At 38.8% G+C, this 24,251-nt stretch overlaps 1 protein-coding gene across 1 annotated transcript in view; it reads left to right on the plus strand.

The window, feature by feature from the left end:
• ARL8B (ADP ribosylation factor like GTPase 8B) overlaps positions 1–24,251 on the plus strand; it is a 41,065-nt gene that overhangs the window by 5,132 nt on the left and 11,682 nt on the right. The window lies entirely within an intron of this gene.

Here is a 24,251-nt window from a genome sequence, read left to right on the forward strand (position 1 = left end):
AGAAGCTGTTAGAGTGCAGTAATGCATTTTAAATTACTGACCCAGGATATTTCACAACCTAAAGCACTTTTTTAAGTTCCTCAGAGATAAAGTGGATGGTCACTGAACACAGATACAAAAGGCATTTTGCACCTATAAAAAAATAGTTAAATGTTATTTTTAGAAGATTTTTTTTCTGATTACTAAATAATACAGGGTCATTAGTAGAAATTTTAAAAGAATAGTATAAAGTAGAAGAAGCCCCTTGTCTCCACCATTCAAGGTTAACTACTGTCAACGTCTCAAAGTTATCCTTTTTTTTAATGTATATATACAACACCTTTTTAAAAAGTTTTCAGATGGATGGTACTATTATATTTGCATCATGATTGTTTCTTTTAGTTATGGTGTGCATTTTTCTACATCTAAAACCATTTTTTCTCATTTCTTAAGACACTTTATTTTTTTTCCAGTTTTATTGAGAAATAATTGATATACAGCACTGTATAAGTTTAAGGCGTGCAGCATGATGCTTTGATTTATATCCGTTGTGAAGTGATTACCACAGTAGGTTCAGCTAACACCCATCTCCTCATATAGATACAATAAAAGAAAAAGAAAAAAATTCTCCTTAGAGAATGCAAACTCTTAGGATTTACTCTGAACAACTTTACTAGTATTTGTTTATCTTAAAAGTGCAAGTTTGTACCTTTTGGCCACTTTCCTCCAGTTCCCCTCCCACACCCTCTGCCTCTAGTAACCACAAGTCTGATCTCTTTTCTGAGTTTGGGGGTTTTGTTTTGTTTTGTTTTTGAGATTCCACTTGTAAGTGAGATCATACAGTATTTGTCTTTCTCCGTCTGATGTATTTCACTTAGCGTAATGCCCTCAACGTTGTCATACATGGATCTGTAGCTGAGTAAATATGCCATTGTGTGTATATACCACAGCTTCTTTATGCACTCATCCATCACTGGACACTAGGTGGTTTCCGGGTCTTGACTATTGTAAATTATGCTCCTGTGAACATGGGGATGCAGATATCTTTTTGACTTAGTTTTCATTCCTTCGAATATATTCCCAGAAGTGGAATTTCTGGGTCATATGGTAGGTTTATTTTGAATTTTTTGCGGATTCTCCATCCCTTTTCCATAGCGGCTGCACCAATTTACATTCCGACCAGCAGTGCAGGAGGGTCCCTTCTCTCCACATCCCAGCCGGCATTTGTTTATCTCTTGTTTTTGATAATGACCATCATCCTAACTAGGGTGAGGTGATAGCTATATCTCGTTGTGGTTTGCATTTGCATTTCCCTAATGACTGGTGATGTTAGGCAGCTTTTCGTACCTGCTGGCCTTTCATGTATCTTCTTTGGAGTGGTGTCTATTCAGGTCTTTTACCAGTTTTTTCATTTCGTATTTGCTATTGGGTGTTTTGCTATTGAGTTGTATGCATTCTTTTTATATTTTGGATATTAACCCTTATCAGATAAATGGTTTGCAAATATTTTTTTTATCATTCCATAGGTTATCTTTTCACTTTGTTGATGGTTTTCTTTGGCTCTGCAGAAGCTTTTTAGTTTGATCTAATTACACTTGTTCATTTTTTATTTTGTTGCTTGTGCTTTAGGTATCATATCCAAAAAGTTAATCAAGACCCAGTCAAGGAGCTTTATTTGTTTCTACATTTTCTTGTAGTAGTTTCATGGTTTCAGGTCTTACATTTAACTCTTTAATCCATATTAAGTTACTTTTGTGAATGGTATAAGGTATGGGTCCAATTTCATTCTTTTACATGTGAATAGCCAATTTTTTTCAGTACCATTTATTGAAGAACTGTCTTTTCTCTATTGAGTGTTCTTGGCTCCTTGTCAAATATTAGTTGACCGTGTATGCTTGGGTTTATTTCTGGTCTCTTGATTCGTTTTATTGGTCTATTTGTCTGTTTTTTGTCAGTCTCATACTGTTTTGATGCCTATAGCTTTATAGTATAGCTTCAAATCAGGAAGTGTGATGCTTCCTCCTTTGTTCTTCTTAGAATTTCTTTGGTTATTTGGGTCTTTTGTGGTTCTGTACAAATTTTAGGAGTGTAATACTCTGTTCTGGCATATCTTGTGTATGTGTCACAATATATTTGATCATTTCCTCATTATTGGACATTGAGTGGTGTCCAGAGTTTGCTGTTGGCATCAGTTTGAGCTGTGTTTCTGAGGATGGGTTCCAAGTTGGTATCACTGGGTCAGAAGATGTGAATGTGTTTCATATCAGATGGCCAGGTTACGTTCCAGAAACTGCATTCCCGCTAAGAACGTCTTCTGAACAAATTTCGTATATGAAGTTGGACTTCAGTTACGTACTACATTCTTTGGTATTTTTAGGGCAAAACATACTTGGTGTTGTTGATAAGGTAAAAGTACAGCAGCAGTATTTTTAAACTGTCCTATTAGATAATTGCTCTGTGTTTAATGTTTTAATTAATGCTTTATTTATGTTTCAGCAACTGCTAACACTGAGACTATAATTCCTTTTCCAGTTTTTTTTATTGAACTTTGCAGGCAAGCCATATAACACAACTCATTTCTAATTCTAATTCATCTTAAACTCACTGGTGGATTGCTTTAGGAGTTTATATTCCAAAACTCTGGCATTTTCCATGTGATCCTTACCATGTGGGATGCTTTTTTAGGCACAAGGCGGAAGGGTTGTCAAAATATATTCTTTTCTAAGCCAGAGTCCTAAGAAAGTCTGCCAAGTACTTTTTGAGGATATAGTGTATGAATTTTAAAAGTTCATAATTTGGTATCATTTATAATTATAAAAGTTGGTTTGTGTCCTTTGAACTCATGTATGAGAAAAACTAAGGAAAAAAATACCTATTACTGATAGGTCAAAATGAAATGATAATTGAAGGCATTTAGTTTTTCTAAGATGTGACAAACCAAAACTGAAATATCTGATGGAGTGATTTGAGTTAATTTTTTTCCTTCAAAGTCCAAACTGCCGTCCTTACATCTATTGTGCTACTTTTTTTAGGTTACGCTTTTCTTAAATTAGATAATGGATCTTGTATTTGGATCTAATTTCATAGTTTGCCCAGTTTTATACACTAGAATAACATTTATTTCATTTCCTGAAAGGAACTTTAAAAAAAAAAAAAAGTCTACAGCTTTAGGGTTCATTTAAAAATCATCTCTAAGAATTCTGTTTTTGTTTTTTTTAATTCTATTACTGGCAAAATAATTTTAGGTTTCAGGTATCCAAATAGTGACATATCTGCTTTGAAATTGATGCCTTCCTCCTAAACTGGATTAGAAGGTAATCATTGTTAAAAAAAAAAAAATGATGATGATGATTGACAAATGATACTAAAATGTCTTTTGTGCCTATTGACTTGATAATTCCTTGAGCATTGCTATAAGTATTACTATAAGAATATATTTTGAGCCTACATTGTTGTCATATGAATGTGGTGTAAGGTTCAGTTGATTTGAAGTATTTTGAAATCAGGTGGCTGCATGAGTTAGAATGGCATAGAAGTTGAGCTGAGAGCCAGACTATTTAAGTTCAAATCCTGACTCCACCTCTTGTGTTATTTTTGTCAAGTTATTTAACCCCTCAATGTCTGTTTCTTTATTTGTAAAATGGGAATGATAGTACTTTCTACCTCATAGAGTTGTTATGAGTTAATACTTGTAAAACGCTTTGCATTGTTCACGACAGGGCATCTCGGAAGTGCTTCATGGAGTTAGCTGCTGGGTCACTGTAATGTGATCTCCTTGAAGGCAGGGATTTCTGTCTGTTTTGCTCACAGATACATTCCAGGGGCCTGAAACAGTGCCTGGCATGTACTAGGTGCTCAGTGTCCAATGGACAAATAATTAAGAAACCATCTCTTATGAACCCATAATCATATTTCACAATGCAAAATGTAGCATAACGTCTAGAATGAGAGTTCTGGAGTTCAGCTGATTTGGTTGAATATTGACTTGGCCATATAGCATTTGTGTGAGTGTCTGTTTTTCTTTTTTCCTCCTGTATAAAATGGAGATGTTCATACAGCTGACTGGTAGAGTAGTTGCAAGAATTAAATAATGAATGTATGCAAAGTTTAGCATGCAACTATATAAAGCATTCAATAAATGGTGTATTAGGAGGAAGAGTAGGTGAAATTATTGGCTTTTATATTCAGTTGTTTTCTCTTGATTATACTTTTTTTAAAAGATTATTTTTTTGTTAGTTTCAGGTATACAAAACAACGTAATGATTAGACATTTACACACCTCACAAAGTGATAACCCCCCCAAGTCTGCTCCCCTCTGACACCGTACATAGCTGTTACAATACCATTGACTGTATTCCCTATGCTGTACTTTGCGTCCCGTGACCATATATTTAATTATAGTTGACATTCAGTATTATTTTATATTAGTTCCAGGTTCTTGATTATACTTTAAGTATTAAGTGTTAGTAGCTTTTGTTTAGGATGCAAGCCTTTTTTTTAATTCTTAGAAAATTTTTGAACATGATAATTATCATATTGAATGTAATTGAAGGTAGAGGTGGGCTGGTGGAAAAAAAATGATTTAACCTCCAGGATAGGCTAATAATTTTCAATGGACCTACTCATATATTTCTTCCTTTTAGAAAATGAAATTAGATCTGATATACTTCTCTTTGGTTGGTATATAATTACAGTATTTGTTGTGGAAACAGTTCTGAACAGAGTTGGAAACACAGTTGTTCTTTTGCGTGTTCCACCATTGACTAATGGCCGGACTATGGACAAGTCATTTAACTTCTTTGTTTTTTAGTTTTGATGTTTGTGAAGGTTGTGAGAAGCTTGCTGGAATTAGAACTCTTAGGCATAGATGAGAGATACAGAAAAATAGAAGGACTCCAGTATAATATGTCAGTTATAAAATCCCAGCCTCTTGCCAGAAGAAAAACTGAGATGATTTGCAGCTTTGAGGTAGGGTGGAAAAGTAGACTGACCCCAACAGGAAGAAAAGCTGCCCTTGGCAGTGGTACCTGCCCTGTAGAATTTAGGTGGCCTGTACGAGTGTATTATAATTTTAAGTTTGGATAAGAGCATAATATTATTCATTTGCACGTGTTTGTTGTAATGTTTTAACATACGTTTTAACATAGACTTAAGATTACAGTCGGTTTAATGACTGTGTTTACAGTTGCAAACGTACAAGCCCCACCCAGCAGGCAGTCAATCTACTGTAACTGTGTTAGTGCATTGTCTCCTAGAGAAGTGGGCTTCATAGACTGCATGCACGAGTGCTGGGCCACAAAGAGCTTTTGGTGAAAGAGTTTCCTCCCGGGGTGGCTTAAGGTTTGATTTGGACACTGATCATCAGGCCTCTTTTTTTTTTTTTTTCCTTGAAAGCTCGTTTTGTCTGGAGAATGTTTTAATGCGGATATAGAGACGTCATCATTTCTAAATAGTTCTTATCAGAGAAGAAAGCTAGGAAGTAGAATAAACCCCCTTATCCCCCTCCAAAATCTAGCTGTTAAACTCCACTAACTTCTGGTTTCCTTATTTTGATCTTGTTTCTTCATTCAATGTCTGAATTAAACAACTCTTTTATTTCTTAAAAAGAATACACAGAATCCATATTTGTTGTTTAATAGAAAGTGAAAATATACAAACAGGAAAAAAATCATCTTTAATACCATTAAGATTTAATCACTATTAATATTAAGCCGTATGTCCTTCCAGTTTTTCCTCTATTCTTTATATATATGGATACATTTTATTGAGATATAATTGGAATATACCATTATGTTAGTTTCAGGCATATAACGTAATGGTTAAGTATTTGTATACGTTGCTAAATGATCACTTCAGTAAGTCTAGTTAACATCCATCACCACACAGTTAATTTTTTTCTCGTTATGAGAACTTTTAAGATCTCAACAACTTTTAAAAATGCAATACAGTATTATTAACTACAGTCACCATGCTGTACGGTACATCCCATAACTTATTTTATAACGAGAAGTTTGTACTTTCTGACCCCTTCGCCCATTTTACCCACCCCTCACTTCTGGCAACCACCAATGGATTTCCTTTGTCTATAAGATAGGGGTTTTTTGTTTCTTAGGTTTTTTTTTAGATTCCACATGTCAATCACTTTTGACCCAGAACTTCAAGACAAACACAAGCTTTATTTAGGGGCCTTTTAAGGACTTGCAAATCCAGGAGACACAGATTTGGGTAGAAACTCCAGCTGTGTTCTGAAGGAGAAAGAAGGGACAGAGTTTATAAAGACAGAAAAAGGGGGGCTTCCAAAGGGGTTACACAAGTAGCTTTGAAAGGGTCGTGATTGATGCTGGCAAACAGATTTATGTTATGCCATACGTCATTAATTATGTCTATCGCTGGGTGGGAAACTTATTTTTAATAGAGAGCTCAGTGGTGCAGACCCCGTTCCAGGAGCTGTGTCAGGATGTAGCCATTTCAAACGCTGACCAAGTTCAGTTTCACGTGGAAGGGGTGTGTGAGCTCCGCTTCCTGGAGGCCTCCCTGCTCCTGTCAGGCTGCTCTCGGGGTAACACCAGCCCCACTTTGCGGGTTTCTTCACACGCACGTAAGTGAGAGCATCGAGTATTTGTCTTTTTCTGTCTGACTGACGTCACTTAGCATCAGGCCCAGTACGGACTTTCTTGGTAACAGTGAGAGGAGGGTGCTGTCCATGCTAAGTGGTCCCACACAGCCTGCTGGGTGTATCTGCTCGGAGGGCCAGTAGGCCGCTCCCGTCCAGTCAGCAGCAGGGGGAACTCTTGATCTCTTCTTCCCTCAATCCTCTTTTCTAAAAATACTAGTCAAGTGGATGTTACAGGCTTTTAGTAACCCTTGTATGTATATTGTGGTGACAGGCATTATTTTTCCGTTGAGTGATCGAAATGTTCCTAAAATTTTCATTTTTGTGATTTTCTTCAGAGTTCCAGATGCTGGGCCAAACAGTTTGACCAGTTTTAACCTTTAAATTTTCCTATCCTAGCTATAGTAGGTGTCTTCCCAAGTCAAGATTCCTCATGTCACCTCCATCATGATTTTTACTGCGCTTACCACAATCAGAAATTACCTTGTTTATTGTCTTTGCCTCTTTATGAATGTAAGTTCTGTAGTGCAAGGCTTTGTCTTTTTTCTTTTTCTTTTTTTCAATGCTGTATCCCAATGGAAAGAACAGTGCCTGGCACATAATAAGCTCTCGAATGAATAAATGAATGAGTGAATGAATGAATATGAGTATAACAAAAATATGTATCAATTCTCTGTGTGCTTAAACTGTGTGCAAGGTGTTGTGATAGGAGATGATTCATAAATATACCAAAGTTATTTCCGGTAGAGTATGTAGCTCATAGTAGCCATGTATAGGATAAAAATATTAAGTGCCTTAATATCAGCACAAAATGCTATAGGACTGTCCCTACTTCACCCCACTAAGCCGTGAGGGGAGTTTTAGAAATGAAGTTTTCTGACTTTCGGTGGAACCATGGTGGGAATGACCTTTGAGCTGAGCTTTTAGAGTAGAGTGGTTTTCTTCCATTCAGTGAGTGTTCCAAGCAGTGTCCTAGGCAGCATAGATATAATGAAGAACAAAACAGACATGGTTCCTTCCCTTATGTAGCTTCCAGTATCATGAAGGAAAGAAAAGAGGTTCAAGAAGGAACAGTAGGAGAAGCAAAGACACAGTTGAGGGCAAGAAGTTTTGTTGGATTGAGTATAACCAACATATATGATTCTTTTGGCCCCCTTGTGAAGCAGATATTCGTTGGCTTATATAAAGGAAGGTTAAGTGACACAGTTTTTAATACAGGTCTGAAATCCAACTCTCATCCTGAATGTTCTCTTCCATAAAAAAAAAAAAAGGCGAAATATGATGAATCCATGTTTACAGACAAATCCTTTAGAATCTTGATTTGCCATTTGATAAGTAAAGTTCTCCCAAGTCCTATGCCTGAGATTAGTTTGGAAATTGGACATGACCTTCTGTGGTATCCATATGTATTTTTAGCTTTCTTTGGCTCTCTGTTGCCAAGTGCTTTAAGTCTACTTTAGTGGTGGTTTTAATACTTCCTGATGTTATCCTTTGTAGGAACGTATAAGTTTTAGTGGTTTTTTTGGTTTTAGGCTTTAGAGAACGCCTTAATTTTGCCAGTGAAGATGAGCGAGGTGGTTGTGAAGAGAAGGCTGGAGGACACAGGCCTTTGAGATGCATGTCAGCGTGAGGTAATGATGGAGAGTGAGCCGCCCAAGATACCAGGGCATTTGCATCGCCGTCAGTACACGTTCCATCTCCTTCTGCTCCTTTCCCCCAGACGGCTGTGTCTTACCCAGGGGGTAGGTGCCACAGCTGGGCGGTCTTGTCCCAGCTGTTCTCCTAGGCAGTGTATTGCCCCTTGCTCTCTTTACACAGTATTTGGCTTACAGATTGTATTTATTTGTGCCAACTATTTGTTTATCGGTTCTACTTCTAGATTGCAAAGTTCGTCCCATTATTATTTATGCCCCTCAGTGTAGCTCTGGACCTGATTCAGCAGGTGCTCCGTGATTATTGACTTAACGTATTTCCCTGAAAATAAGACCTAGCCAGACCATCAGCGCTAATGCATCTTTTGGAGCAAAAATTAATATAAGACCCAGTCATATTTTACTACAATATAAGACCTGGTATAATATAATATATCATAATTGTAATAGAATATAATATATACTGAGTCTTATATTAATTTTTGCTCCAAAAGACGCAGTAGCGCTGATGGTCCGGCCAGGTCTTATTTTCAGGGAAACACGGTAGAAAGCAGTGTAGGGTGATAGTCAAGTGTGTTGGGCCAGACAGGCCTAAAGTGGAATTCTAGATCTGCCAGAGCTCTGTGACCCCTCAGCACTTCCGTTGGTCTCCTCGTTGGGGACGTGGCAGTGAGAACAGCTGCGTCGTGGCTCACGGTGTGAGGTAGGGTAGCGGGCACACTGCCTGGCATACAGTGACCGCCCTACCATTGGGAATTACCATTGTGGGTCGTGATATTTGGGATTTAGGGCACCAGCATGAACTCCAGTTAAATGGAACCCTCCTCACCCCCCAAGTGAGGGCCGAGTAGGGATTTGATTTCAGAGGGGGAGGGAAGGTTCCTGAGTTTCAGGAGGGAGGTGTATTGGGCACTAGGGACCAGTTTCTGATTCTTGATGAAGGTTTTCTGTTGCTGTGGAGAAGAAACTGAAGTATAGAGTGTCCTTTGCCATCATCCACTACAGACGTGTGCTGGGATGTGTAGGGCATCCTGCTGCAAATGTGCTGGTCTCCTTGGTGCATCTTCCTGGAGGTAAATTGTTTGTAGATACGAGTTTGGGCTTGGGAGAAGAGATTGTGGTTGCTCTAACTAAGGTGGTGTTGTAGTACATATGCTAGTAGAACACTGGCCTAGTATGTTTTTGCATCCTCTCATTTGACCATTGAGTCAGTATTTTGTCATTGCTGTGGAGCCGCCGAACATTAGCTTCAAGCTTCTGGGTAGATAATGACCCCGCTTATCTATCACCAAATAACCTTCAAATGCCTGAAGCATTATTGTGCTTGAGTACAAAGTCACATGAGGGTCTCGAAGTTCAGACTTGGGTTCATATCTCAGTTTGGCAAGTAGTTAGCTGTGTGTGTGACCTTGGGACCTTGACCTCAAGCATCCTTTTCTGTAAAATAGGCCAGTAAAGTGAATGGTGTCGTGCACCATCGTGGTGATTGTTGTTACTAATAGTGTGAGTGAGCGAACGACATGTATCCCAGCTGGTAACGATGAGGTATTCTTGATGCAGGAATCACATATTACTGGAAAACGTTCTTGTCACTCCACACCCTCCCTGGACTCGTAATCCTCTGCCAGGCTCGCCACCCGGACCGTAATAGGTGGGGTTGTGGACAGCTAGTGAATAAATAATGATGCTAGCATCTAGAAGGCACTGCCATTTGGAACCTGAGCAGTGTACAGTGACTCAGTATTTTATGACTGTCTATCATTTAAGAGCTGAGTTTCTGCGTGAAGCAACGCTGATAACACTGACGAGGCTAATGGAGTGTTTCGTGTTTCTTCAGGGACACCCAGAGCGAGCCCGAAAGTGAAAAATAGCCATTGAAAGAGAATATATTCAGACCATGGCATTTTCTGCAGCCACACCACTCTACTGCGAGGCAAACCGATAAGCGTGGAAGCGGAGATGGCACTACTGATACATGAATAAATAGCTAAAAGGTCTATATACTCTAGTTCTAAATGTTTTTAGGGAATTAGTAACTCTTTAATATTTTAAAAAGTAACCAGTATACTAAACATTTCACAATGGGGGCAAAACAAAGCATTCCACCCTGGTGTTATTAGGAGAGGAGATAAAGTTGCAAATCTATGAGGCAGAAAAAAATGTTACAAGTCGGCGATAAAGGGCTAATGAATTAAAACCTAGGTTTTACGTATCCTTACGACAGGTGCCACATTTGCTTCCTCCAGAGTTTGACATTAAAATTGTGTTTATAAACATTTTCTTGCTTCCACGACTTCTTTCAAGGATTCTTAGATTTGTCTCTAAAAGATAAGGAAGGGAGGATTGCCTAATTTATGGCACACCTGTGGACTGGGGTTTTAGTAGCTTCATTAATTTTCCAGATAGAAAAGAGAACTGATAAGTCACGCTTATGCTGTCATCTGACATGAGATGCTGTAATCCGTGGTTACATTTAGAGGATTTTTCACTTCTAACATTTAAGAGTTCCGAGTAGCAGTAGGAGTCGTGGGTTAAATTCTAAACTAGGAGACAGTTCCTGGGTAACTTCTTAGTAATGTCTCTGACGTTTTAATTGCAGATCTAAATAGCCACGAATGGATGCTACAGTTTCAGTGAGCAGTGAAGTTCATTTCCCTGGAAGTAGGAGGCTGACTCAAAAAATTGTCTAAGATGTTTTTTACCAGTTATATTTCTTCACAGCCCAGAAAAACTCTTCTATAACTTCCCTTAAAGAAATGGAGCTAAACGGGAAGCAAAAGTAGTTACTGGATGATATTGGACCTGGGAATTCTGAATGAGTCAGTTGAATTCCTATAGGGTGTCCTGTCTCAAAGACCTGAGGGCGTTGTGCGCTGTAGAGCTCCCAGGGCTCCCGTCGGCCTTCTTAGTCATGCTCTTTCAGAGGTAGCAGTGGGCATGGCGTCTTCCTTCGATTGGCTGGTGTTCTTTGCTTTGGGGACTATGCCTGGCATTTTTTAAAGTCATGTTCTCCTGTTGGTGCATCAGGAACTAAGCCTCGTGGCTAAATTCCAACACAGATTATTCTTGTCTTTTGTTCTGTATTGGGTGAATGTTGGAGCAGGTTTCCAGACTGCTTAAAACTGAATCAGGGGTACAACCAGAAGAGAAAAGACACCCTGAGGGAAGCAGCTCTATGTGGAGCTGTGATTTGTTATATTCTGAACATTTTAGGCCAGAATAAGTGGTTCCTGTGGTACCAGGAAACACTAATGGGTGCCTCCAGTACCCTCCTGAAGGGAAGGTTGGTTTGCCCTAACTCCCCTACCCTCCACCCACTGGCATTTGTTTGAACAAAACTGACAATCTAGACCATTCAGCAAATGATAGATGTCCCTTCGTCAAGGACTATTGTTCCCAAATCACAAAAAGAATCCATTAGTTTATAAGGGTAGTACTTTGCTGTAGATTGGCTTAAGTTTTCTAGCCAGTGATCCATCTCTTTTACTTCCTGTTACTGTCTAACTTAGATCGTTATAGTACTCGTTTTAGGATAGTGTATCAACCTTTTGGTTATTGTAAACTTTTTTTGGTATCGGTAATGCTGGGCTCATAAAAGGAGTTGAGAAATGTTCCTGTCTCTTCTGTTTTGGGGAAGAAATTGTAGAATTGGTATTATTTCTATTTAAATGTTTATCAGAATTAATCAGTGAAACTATCTGGACCTGGAGATTTCTTTTTAAGAAGACTTAAAATTACTAATTCCATTTCTTCTTTTCCAGTCTTTTTTTTTAATTGAGGTTTAATTGACAGATAACATTATCTTAGTTTCAGCTGGACAACATAATGATTCGATATTTGTATATATTATAAAATCACCATATAAGTCTAGTTAACATCTGTCACCATATGTAGTTACAAATTTTTTTTTCTTCTGATGAGAACTTTTAAGATCTACTCTTGGCAACTTTCAAGTACGCAATACAGTATTGTTAACTATGCTGTACATTAGATCCCCATGACTTATAATAACGGAAAGTTGGTGCCTTTTCACCCCCTTCATCTACTTCTCCAACCCCCACCCCACCCCCTCCTCTGGCAACTATCAATCTGTTCTTTGTATCTATGAGTTTAGTGTTTTGTTTTTAAATAGATTCTTCATGTAAATGACATCATTTGGTATTTGTCTTTCTCTGTCTGACTTACCTCGCTTAGCATAATGCCCTCAAGGTCCATGTGTGTTGTTCCAAATGGCAAGATGTCATTCTTGTTTGTGGCCGAATAGTATTCCATTGTGTGTGTACACATCACTTCTTACCCATCCACCCATCTGGCTTAGGTTGTTTCCCTGTCTTGGATGTTGAAAATGGTGCTGCAGTGAACATAGGGATGCATGTATATTTTTGATTCGTGTTTTTGTTTTCTTTGGATAAAAACCCAGAAGTAGAATTGCTGGGTCATATGGTAGTTCTGTTTTTAACTTTTTGAGGAGCCTCTGTACTGTTTCCCATATGGCTCACCAATTTACATTCCCACCAACAGTGCATGAGGGCTGTCTTCTCTCCGGGTACCTGCCTGTCCCTGGATGCTCACAGCTTCCAGGTTTGGATTTGTCTGGGGGCCGTGACAGAAGAAAGGGGGAAAGACGGGGGGTTTCTTCCACTGTCTCTGTCCTGTTACCACCCCCTGGTACATACACACACACACACAAGACCAAAACGAGACTTTCTTGGAGCTTTTTCTGTTTACGCCTGGCATACATTTCTGGCAGTTGGGCTGCCTTTGAATCCAGGCTGAGAGATCAGGAGGAAAGGGAAACAAACAAACTAGGAAATAGCCCCAGTGACTTGTGATTTGAGTTCTGATTTCCTTTTCTAATCTACCTGCTACCACTTACTTTCAGAGTCCCCGGGTGGCTGCTGCACATGCGTTCTGTCTGAGGTTTTCAGTCACACCCACTGGACGGGGCAGTGGGTGTGCTCACCTAACCCTAACCAGAGCCTTGTGTGATGATGGTAGTGGCACATATTGAATGCTTTTCCTGTGCCTGAACCTACCACTGCTCAAAATGCTACATGTTTTAATTCCTTTCATTTGTAAACAACTGAGGTAGAGACTGTTACTACATCCATTTTACATTTGGGGAAAATGAGGCATTGCAAACTTAAGGAACATGCAAGAAGGACATACAGCTGGGCAAGTGGTAAGGCCAGAGCTATAACCTAGTGTAACTGTCTCCAGAGTCTCAGGCGTCCCACCAGACTAACCGCTGCCTCTGCTTTCTTGTGTTTGAACATCCATCACCTGAAACAATGAATGAGACCTCTTATAGCAACTCCACAGCTGCTGGGATTCTATAAACTATACTCAAATGACTTAATCAGCTATGTGATTTTACTTGTTTTGCATGGGCCGTATTAATTACACTCAAATTTTTCTTTTATTCTTTTTCTGATTCTGGCTTACTTTAGTAGATCTTGATAAAGACTAGGCCTTCTTTAAAGAGGATGAAACTCATTTTACTGTTTGTAGGTTAAAAATCTCTTACGTATGCTTCGGTCTTTCCATGAGGGGTTTTTTTCTTAAGACTAAAGGACTTCTATTACACACATAACGTATTGATTTGTAGCTTTGGATGGTTTTAGGAATCCCCCTTTTTAAATTCAGTAATAGAAGCCTATTTAAGGATTTGGAAGAAAGCTTCTTTTTATGATTTTTTTTTTTTTTTGCAAGCTATATATTCACCCAGGGAAGGGCATACAGTGAAAAATAAGTCTCTCATTCTACTTCTCTAAACACCCAGTTCTTCCCAGAAAGGGAAAGAAACTTGACATTAAGAAAATCACTTTTTTATGAAAAAGTATTTACGTTCAAAAGAAAAGTAAAAAAATTAGTTGAAATGTTTAGAGACCAACCAGTAGTAGTATTAAGGCCTGAAATTTGACTTGTATGCTGATTTCTCCCTCCCTAGAACCGGCTGCAACCTACGACCTATGTGCCATCAGTAGTCTTTTTATTGTAAAGATCCAGGTGTTGATTAAAGAGTTATGGCGGACCCTTGGTGTTCATGGGAAATACATCCACTGAGTGACTTGACAAGTTAGCAAATACTGTACTTGCTAGAGCTTTCCACCACTGATTTTTTTGGGGGAGGGGGCAACAGGAAGTCCGTTTTTACATTGTTACGGCCTCATCAGAATATCCGAGTGAAAATGCTACACTGTCATGTGGTCGCCAGCACATCGTTCCACAGACAAGCAGGGCGACTTCTTCAGCAGTTCTTTGGATATGATGGATTTAGTAAAACCATTAACAGAGTGGTGTTGATGAGAGGTAGTGTCAGTATCGGAAAGAGTCATTAACGACGGCTTGAGCTGAGTTGTTTTAGGAATAGAGGTTAGCGGGAGGGAGAGTTTTCAGGCTCCTAATTGAGAACATTTGAATCCTCAAGAGTTGTCTTTGTAAAGGGGATTGCTGCAAAGTTACTGTTAGTATTAGCAGGCAGTAAGAATTAATTAGTTACAAATGAGTTGAATTAGAATGACGATCAGGCATTTAATTAGTAGTTAGAGAGTTCCCTGTGCCATTATGCTTTATAAAAAGTTCTAATCTAGACAATTTTCATTTGTTCTATTCAGTTTTCATAGCCTAAAGTCAAAGAAAACACAGTGAGTTTCACGCAGTTTTAATGTTGCCATCCAAAAAGAACTATTTTAAAATCCATGTTGCTACTGCTTAGGGCGTTGTATGTCCTGGCAGCATAAATAAAACCTGCCAACAATTAGTATGAAAAATATACTGTCTACCTCTGACCCCTAAGGCAAACCTGATTGCTTGCCAAATTACTGTAAATTTAACATCAAAAAAGGACAAAACAAAAACCCTAGCAGTTTGAACACTAAAACCTGGAGACCTGCCTTCCTGGCCCCTTAGTGATCAGGAGTGGTCCTTAGCCTGGAAGTATGTCAGAAGCACCCTGAGGGCAGAGCGGCAATGCTTGAGTGCTTTGTGAAGACCAGTGCAGCAGTTAGGAGTTAAGTACTACATCTTACGGATTGGAGTGGGTCTTTTGGCCTCAGAGATGAAAGGAATACAGTATTTATTGAAGGCCAGCTGTTTGAGAGCGAAACTCCTATGTACAGTAGCTTTTGAGACTCAGGAAGGAAGAAAAGCAGAGGGAAAGGAATATTAAACACTCAGGTGATGCAGGAGGCGAAGTAGCTGTAGGCAGTTAGGAGAAGCAGCTTTAAGGAGAGAGGAGACAGAATCTGAAATTTGAAATTTTTGCGCACTTCTTAATTCTGTATGGTAAGTACTGAAGAGAATCCTTTCCTCCCAAAACACACACACACACACACACACACACACACACACACAAACCCACTGGAATTTTGAGAGATATTATTCTTTGGTTAATAAGATTTAACTGCCCAAATGAATCTTTTCAACATTTGCTTTTAAACTGATGTTCTGTGGGAAGGAATTAATGTCTGTAGTTGGAAGTAAGTCCAGATTTGCACATAAAACTGAAAACAGGTCATTTTCTTTTGGGAAATCATTTAAGGGAAGATTGTCCGATGTATTCAAAAATTGGGAGAAAATGAACATTATCTGATCCTTGAAATGCTACTGTAGTGAGCAAGTATATCTCTTGTAGCCCCTTAAAAAGAGAGAGTTGTACGGCGGATCTCCCCAGACGTGATGTGTGTCTTCTCGGTGGTAACTACTGTACCAAGTGCTTAGAGTAAAAAGAGGAAAATATGTTGAAGTGGTGGTGTTTTTACAAAAACTAAGGGGAGCTTGGACTTGGAAGAACATGTCATTCATTTTCCAGCATATAAATAGATGTTAAAACATTGGAGTAGATTTTATAATGTCAATTTTAAAGTCCAGAGGCTTGTTCCTAACACCAAAACTATAAAACACGGATTTTTTCTATCAGTAGACATTTGAAAGTTAGTATTCTTTTAGAATATTAAGGGACAGAACAAGGTTAGCAATGACTTGTTCTTGGACTAGTTGTCAGAATTCCTTATGTTGCATGTATTCGTGAATTTCACTATACTCGTGCAGGTAATAGGTGGTGGTGGCACGGCCGATTTATCTCCTAACTCTAGATGTCCTTGATACAGTGAGATGGGCTAAGTGATGTGTGATTATCCCCATTAAAAATTATTTTTAAATGTTTTTTATTTGGAAATAATTTCAGATTTACAGAAAAGTTGCAGGATTAAAAGCATTGCAAAGAACAGCCATATCCTGTTTACGGAGATCAAATTATTGTTGTTTTTACCTCATTTGCTCTGTCATTCGTTACCCTGTTTGTCATTTTACCTAAGATGTGTGTAGCATGGCCCTTTATTCCCAAATACTTAAGTATGTATTTTCTAAGATGAAGGATATTTTTCTACCTGACCAGTTTAGTGACCAACTTTATTACATTAAAAATGATAGTACATCACAGATTTTATCTATTCCTATGTTCAGTTGACCCAGTAATGTCATCTAGAGCGTTTTTTCCTTCCGGGACAAGTCCCAGTTTAGGATGAGGTACACCATTCAGTTGTCATGCCTCTTTAGCCCCCTCCAGTCTAAAACATTTTTATAGCCTTTCTTCGTCTTTTATGCCATTGACATTTTTGAAAAATACCTCCCTCCTTTTTCAAAGACTGTCTGGTGTTTCCTCATGGTTAAATGCAGTTGTGCGTTCTCAGCTGACGTGCTGATAGCGGACGTTGCCCTCGGGTGCCACTTCTCCATCTGATCCTCTCGGTCACGTTCATTGTGATCACTCAGTCAAGGTGTGTGCCCGATTTATCCAGTGTTGCCACCTGCATCTGATGAGCGGTTTGCGGGTACGCTTTAAGACCATGGGAATATCCTGCCTCTTCATCAGGATTGCCCCCTAGAGCTAGTATCTGCTTACCTTCCATATCAAGTACTTGACCAGCAAAAACCAGATGTCATTCTTTTCCCTTACTAATGTCAACTAGGATATAAGAGCGATATCGTACCAGAAATTCCACTTATTAGACAAATATGACAGGCATCATAATGCCACTGACTGGAGAAATGAGTATCGATACGTTCACATCTGAGGTAAGAGTTCCTAGAAAAACGACTGACTTGTGCATTTATTGGCTGTATCTTTTCATTTGTCAAATGTGTGAAGTTTGGGAGTTAAACAATTAAGTCATAGCGTAGGTTGTTTTAAAAAAAGGAGCAAAGACCACTCTGCTTAACACGCAAATGTAGTTTCTTTTGGCCAAGAGAGGAAATTTAGTACTATGTTTCCCCGAAAATAAAACCTAGCTGGACAATCAGCTCTAATGCGTCTTTTGGAGCAAAAATTAATATAAGACCCAGTCTTATTTTACTGTAATATAAAACTGGGTCTTATAATATCATATCATACCAGGTCTTATGTTAATTTTTGCTCCAAAGACACATTAGAGCTGATTGTCCAGCTAGGTCTTATTTTCGGGGAAACCACGGTATAAGGCTTTTGTTGTGCTCCTTATTTCATTGTCTTTACAAAGTAGCTAGATAACCAAAGCTTTAAAAAAACAATTCTTAGGGAAAATTTGTGACACATTTGCCAAAGCAGATACTTTTCCATTTGTCTTTCCAGCTTGCTTGGATTGGTTGGACTGCTACTATAAATGGCCAGATCAGTGAACTCCTTTTCCCACGCTGTTAATAGCTTGTTTTCTACATTTGTTCATTTAAAAGAGCAATTGTAAAACTCGAATCTCATCCATTTAGACTCTCCCTACTTTAAAGCACTGAAATGTATGAGTATTTCAGTGTTCTCACCAGTGTCAGATAACGGGGTTTATAAGCAGCTGTGCACCTACATCTCTCTCTCTACTGTCAAGCTGTTCACAAAGACTAGAACCCCCGTCCCACCCGTTACTGTTTTAGTGCTTTAACTAACAGATTGATTATCTGCCTGTCTGGGGTTAGCTTTTTATCTTGCTCCTCTCTTTCCTTTAAATTCCTTCTCCTTTTCCATTTGCCTAATTTGTAAGATCTGCAGTACTAAATTTAGGTAAGCTCTACATAGTGGAGTTGAAACTAACAGAACTTTTGGGGGTAAGGTCTACTTTTAGCCTTTTGGTATACTAATGAATTTTGGAAAAAAGAGAGCCACATTTTTCTACTGTTGTAGGCATTCATCTCGTTGAACTTTCTTTTAAAGGAGAGGCCTGTGTTAGAGCTGGGAGTGACTTAGGAGATATTCTCCAAGTTCCCTCTTCCTCTAGATGAGGTACCTTAATGCCAAAGGCAGAGTAATTTGCACGTGGTCAGTAAGTGGTATAAGTGATCGTAAGTGCCCGGCTTCCAGGTAGTCTTTTTCTTACTGTCTTATTTTGCTTCAAATCAGTTTTTCCCAACCAAAGAAATTCCAGGCCTGCTGCCTTGTGACTTTGGTTTACAGGGTGAACATCGATAACTACTGTTCCATCCAGCATCACAGAGTCTCAGAGAGTCCACGCGTAACCACAAGTTTGTGTTACTAAGTGAAGGGCAGTTTATGTTTTATATGCTATTTAAGGAGACAGGCATGAAAGCATATTTTTATTTCTATCTACAAATCTTAAAAATAATGTGACTTTGGGCAAGTGACTTCACCTATCTATGCCTCAGTTTTCTCATCTGAAAAATGAGGATAATGCCACTTATTTCACAGGGTAGTAATAAGGATTAAATAAATTAATATTAATACTAAGTGCTTAAAACAGTGGGTGGTATTAAGTGTTTGTTAAATTTGTTAAAATAAATAGAATGAGGGGCGGCCCGCTGGCTCAGTTGGTTAGAGTGCGAGCTCTGTACGACTGGGTTGCCGGTTTGATTCCCACGTGGGCCAGTGAGCTGCGCCCTCCACAACTAGATTAAAGATGAGCTGCCAGTGAGCTTCCAGAGGGGCGGCCTAGTGGCTCAGTCGGTTAGAGCGTGAGCTCTTAACAGCAAGGTTGCCGGTTCAAGGTTGAAAACGGCGACTGGACTTGGACCTGAGCTGCGCCCTCCACAACTAGATTAAAGGACAATGACTTGGAGCTGATGGGCCCTGGAGAAACACGCTGTCCCCCAGTAGTCCCCAATAAAAAAATATTAAAAAGTAATAATAATGAGATACCACTCTTTAAATAAATAAATAAATAGAATGATACACAAGTAGTATTTTTCAGCATCTGTTTCTTAAGTTGCAAATTTCAGTTTAGTGGCATTTCACCAGTATAGAAATAAATTCTCAGTAATCTAGAACACAACTGCCATCTGAGTGGTTTGTTCATTCAACAGAAGCTTTGAAAAGTGATTAAGAGTCGACACTTCCTAGAAAGTGTCTATTATAAAAAAGAGAGAAAATGCTTCTAAGACTATAAAGTAGTTATACCACAAAATCCATGCATCTAATTTAACAAATATTTATTGAACGTTTTGTTGGACCCAAGACATTTTAAGATTAAAAAAACAAGGACTTGGTTACCTAATTTTCAGCCGTTGCAGATTAGTGGTAGCAGCTGAATTAGGGGAAGTGAGAAGTAATGATGAAGAAAATGATAAGTGGACATCTAAAACAAGTTCAGGGGCACCCCAGTGTACTGCAGACCCCGCATCATTTTATTGTGGGGTGGTGCTGTAATTGGTGTGCATAATCATAAAATTTCACTGCCAGAAGGGCCCTCGAGGGTTACCTGATTTAGTTTTCTTATTTTACAATTGATAAAATAGCTCTGAAACACCAAGAACAAAAAAAATCATGTTCCACGGATTATGTCTGAGCAGTTAGGCAAGTATGTATTGCATTTACAAAGCTTTCTATGCAAGCTGGTTTAAAAGTTTTGGTACCTAAAAAGTTTAGCTACACACCCGAAACTAATAATAAAAAATAATGATAAATATGACACAATGAAAAAAAAGTTTAGCTACCATTTCTGGTTGCTTCATTATGTAAAGTACCTCTTTCCTACTGATAACAAGTAAATGAGGCATTATTTCACGTAGACCTCTCCACAGAGATTAAAGCCTATGCGTATAGTTACAATGGAAATCTTTAAGGAAAATATGATCAATCACTATTGAAGTATTTGGAATTTAGTTCCTATTTTATAAAATGATATTTGCCTCTCCTTCTACCATGCTAGTTTTTTTTTTTTTAAATTGTGGTTAAGTACACAAAACATAAAATTTCCCTCCCATCTTAACCATTTTTAAGTGTACGGGTCAGTAGTATTAGGTACGTTCACATTACTTTCTAACCATCTATAAAATGTTACCTTCCCAAACTGGCATTCTAGACCCACTAAGCAGTAACTCCCTGCCTTCCCCCCAGCCTTTGGCAACCATCGTTCTACCTGCTGTTTTTGTGAATTTAACTACTCTAATTTCCTTATATGTAGAATCATAGAATTTGTATTCCTGTGTCTGGCTTATTTCACTTAATATCTGTCCTCAAGGGTCATCTATGCTGTTACATGAGTGGGTTTCTACATCGTAGGAACAGACCACATTGTGTTTATCTGTTCAGCTGCCCGTGGACACTCGGGCTGCCTGCTGTGACCGTGGGTGTAGAAATATCTCTTCACCCCTGCTTTCAATTCTTCTGGGTAGATACCCTGAAGCGGAGTTGCTGGGTCATTTGGTGATACTACCTTTAACTTTCTGAGGAACTGCCGTACTGTTCTCCACAGCAGCGGCCCCATTTCACATTCTCACCAGCGGTGTGCCAGGGGCCAGTTTCTCCACGTCCTCCTTAATGCTTGTTATTTAGGTTTTAGGTTGGTTTTGTTTTGTTTTTTCGGGGAGGGTGGGTGTTTGTTTTTTGATAGCAGCCATCCTAATGCGCATGCGGTCTCTGGATTTCATTTGTATTTCCCTGGTGATTAGTAATATTGAGTATCTTTTCCCGTGCTTATTAGCGATTTCTGTGTTTCCTTTAGAAAATAGCTATGCAAGTCCTTTGCCTATTTTTTTTTTCATTTTTTTTAACACTTTAGAGAAGCTTTAGGTTCACAGCATAATTGAGGAGAAGGTGGAGCGATTTCCCACGTGCCCTCAGCCCTACAGATGCACAGCCTCCCCCATTGTCAACAGTGCACCAGATGGGACATTGGTTACAACTGCTGCGCTTATGTGGATGCGGCGTTATCACCTGGAGTCCATAGTTGACATCAGGGTCACTCTTGGTGGTGTACAGTCCATGGGTTTGGACAGATTATAATGACATGGATCCCTCTTGATGGTATCATGTAGAGTAGGATACTGCCTAAAAGTCTCTGTTCTGCCTGTTCATCCCGCCCCGTCCCTTCACTCCCCAGCAGCCACTGATCTTTTTACTGTTTCTACAGTTTTGCCTTTTTCAGAATGTCATATTGTTGGAATCATACAATATGTAGTCTTCTCAAATTGGATCTTTCATTTAGATAATGCGTTTAAGTTTCCTTTGTGTCTTTTTGTGGCTTGGCACTCATTTCTTTTTAGTGCTGAGTAGTATTCCATTGTCCGGATAGACCACAGTCTGTGTCTCCATCATCTACTGAAAGGCATCTTGGCTGCTTCCAAGTCTGGGCAACTGTGAATGAAGCCGCTGTGAATATCCGTGTGCAGGGTTTTGTGTGGACATGAGTTTTCACTTCTTTTGGGTAAATACCAAGGAGCACGATTGCTAGATCCCATGGTAAGAATGTTTGGTTTTATAAGAAATTACCAAACTGACTTCCAAAGTGGTGCCACCATTTTGCATTCCCTCTAGTATAATGAGTGAGAGTTCCAGTTGCTCCACGTCCTCACTAGCATTTGGTGTTGTCAGTGTACCAGATTTTGGCCCGTCTAATAGGTGTGTGATGGTATCTCGTTGTTTTAATTTGCATTCCCCTGATGACATATGATGTGGAACGTCTTTTTATGTGCTTATTTGCCATCTGTATATCTTCTTTGGTGAGGTCAGGGTTAAGGTCTTTGGCTCAGTTTTTAATTGGGTTGTTTGTTTTCATATTGTTGAATTTTAAGAGTTCTTTGTATATCTTGGGTAACAGTCTTTTATCAGCTGTGTCTTTTTTTTTTTAACTATAACGTGAATGGATTTTGATTTTGTTTTTTAATTTTTTTGTTATATTCGGGAACAGTGTCTTTTTCCAGGGCCCATCAGCTCCAAGTCATTGTCCTTCAATCTAGTTGTGGAGGGCGCAGCTCAGCTCCAAGTCCAGTCGCTGTTTTCAATTGTAGTTGCAGGGGCACAGCCCACCATCCCATGCGGGAATCGAACCGGCAACTCTGTTGTTCAGAGCTCGTGCTCTAACCAACTGAGCCATCTAGCTGCCCCAATTGGATATGTCTTTTGCAGATATTTTCTCCTACTGTGTGGCTTATCTTCTGATTCTCTTGACATTGTCTTTTGCAGAGCAGAAGTTTTTAATTTAATGAAGTCCCACTTATTAATTATTTCTTTCAAAGAGCATGCCTTTGCCCATTTTTTTAATCAGGTTAATTTTTTGTTGTATCATGACTAGTATTTATATATGTAGTTTTGATATGAGTAGATTTTCATAGAAAATCATGTGAAAGTTACGGGAATTATAATGTCTAATATAAATGAAAATGCTGATTATGGTTGTGTTAACTTTTTCTTTTTAATCAGCCCAAATTCCACTGAACAGATGGGAAAACAGAGGTAGAACTTTTGGAGTTATGTAGAGGAAATTAATTTGTAAAATTAGAATTCATTATGCTCAGGACTTGTAGAGAGTTTTGGAATGCGTGTGTGGCTAGCATAAGGTCACAGCAAACAATCAGCCAGTGTGAGGGCCTTGAAAATAGTCCTATTTATATAATCAGTTCCTTGTTGAGATATATCACAACCCTAGGCTGTTAACCTGAAAAAGTAAAGGTCAACTGAGAAATTAATGTTTGGTAATAAAATATAAAAATATGTCAATATATAAAATCAGTATTAACTGCAACTCATTATATATACTTCATAATTGCAGTCAAAATAAGGAATATGACAAGAACTATGGAAGACCTGTTATGAAAATTGTTACTGAAGGACATAAAAGATGTGAGTGTTTGAGTGGACAAACCATGTGTCTGGATGGAGAGACTTGATAGTAGTTGGATATCGTTTCTAAAGTTCATTTGGAATGTGAGAGATGAACCAAGACAATTTCAAAAACATTCCAAATTCTTGATCTGCTATATAGAATAATACATAGTTTACGCTGTACTAATTCATGCAGTCCTAATTTAGGCATAAACAGACTAATGGAAAAGAATTGAGTGTTCAGATATAAAACTACATGGAATTTGGCATGTCACTTCAAATGAGTTGGGAAATCTGGATTTTTAAATGAGGAGTGAGATAATTATTGGTTATCCATTTGAAAAAATGAAACTTTTTTACTTTTATCAAATTTGAGGTAGATGAGCATTTTAAATTTGAAAAAGTCAAATACTATTAGAAATATTTAATTTTAGTCTTACGACAGTGAGGTCATGAACCAAAGAACAGAAATGATTACATAAAAGGAAGATCTATATGACAAAATATTTTATAAGCTTTGTTAAAAGACAATCTCAGAAGAGCTATTAAACAGTGGATTTTAAGACATTGTCAAAATAATTTAAATGCTAAAAATGGAAAACTTTGAAGTTATACTTCTGATTTTCTTCTATTTTGTGAAAATGTGTGTGTGAGGGAATTAATAAATTTTTTTTTCCCTCCCCTTCTCCCGCCTTTCCCCCGCCTCCCCCACTCTGGTTCAAGCCGTTGGTTCTCAGTCTAGTTGTGTAGGACACAGCTCCTGGCCCATGCTGGTATTATGAGCCTTGCGCTCCCCCAGCTGAGGGCAGCCGGTCGGCAGCTCACAGGCTCACGCTTCACGTTGGCCACTGGCCGCTCATGGCAGCACACGGTAGCCCACGGCAGCTCACACCAACCTCCAGCTGCTCATGGCAGCCCAGGTCCAGGGAGAGCCCTTGTTCACAATCTTAGCTGTAGAGGGCGCAGCTCACTGGCCCACGTGGGA

The sequence above is a fragment of the Rhinolophus ferrumequinum genome, chromosome 17, assembly GCF_004115265.2.
Source record: "Rhinolophus ferrumequinum isolate MPI-CBG mRhiFer1 chromosome 17, mRhiFer1_v1.p, whole genome shotgun sequence".
NCBI lineage: Eukaryota > Metazoa > Chordata > Mammalia > Chiroptera > Rhinolophidae > Rhinolophus > Rhinolophus ferrumequinum.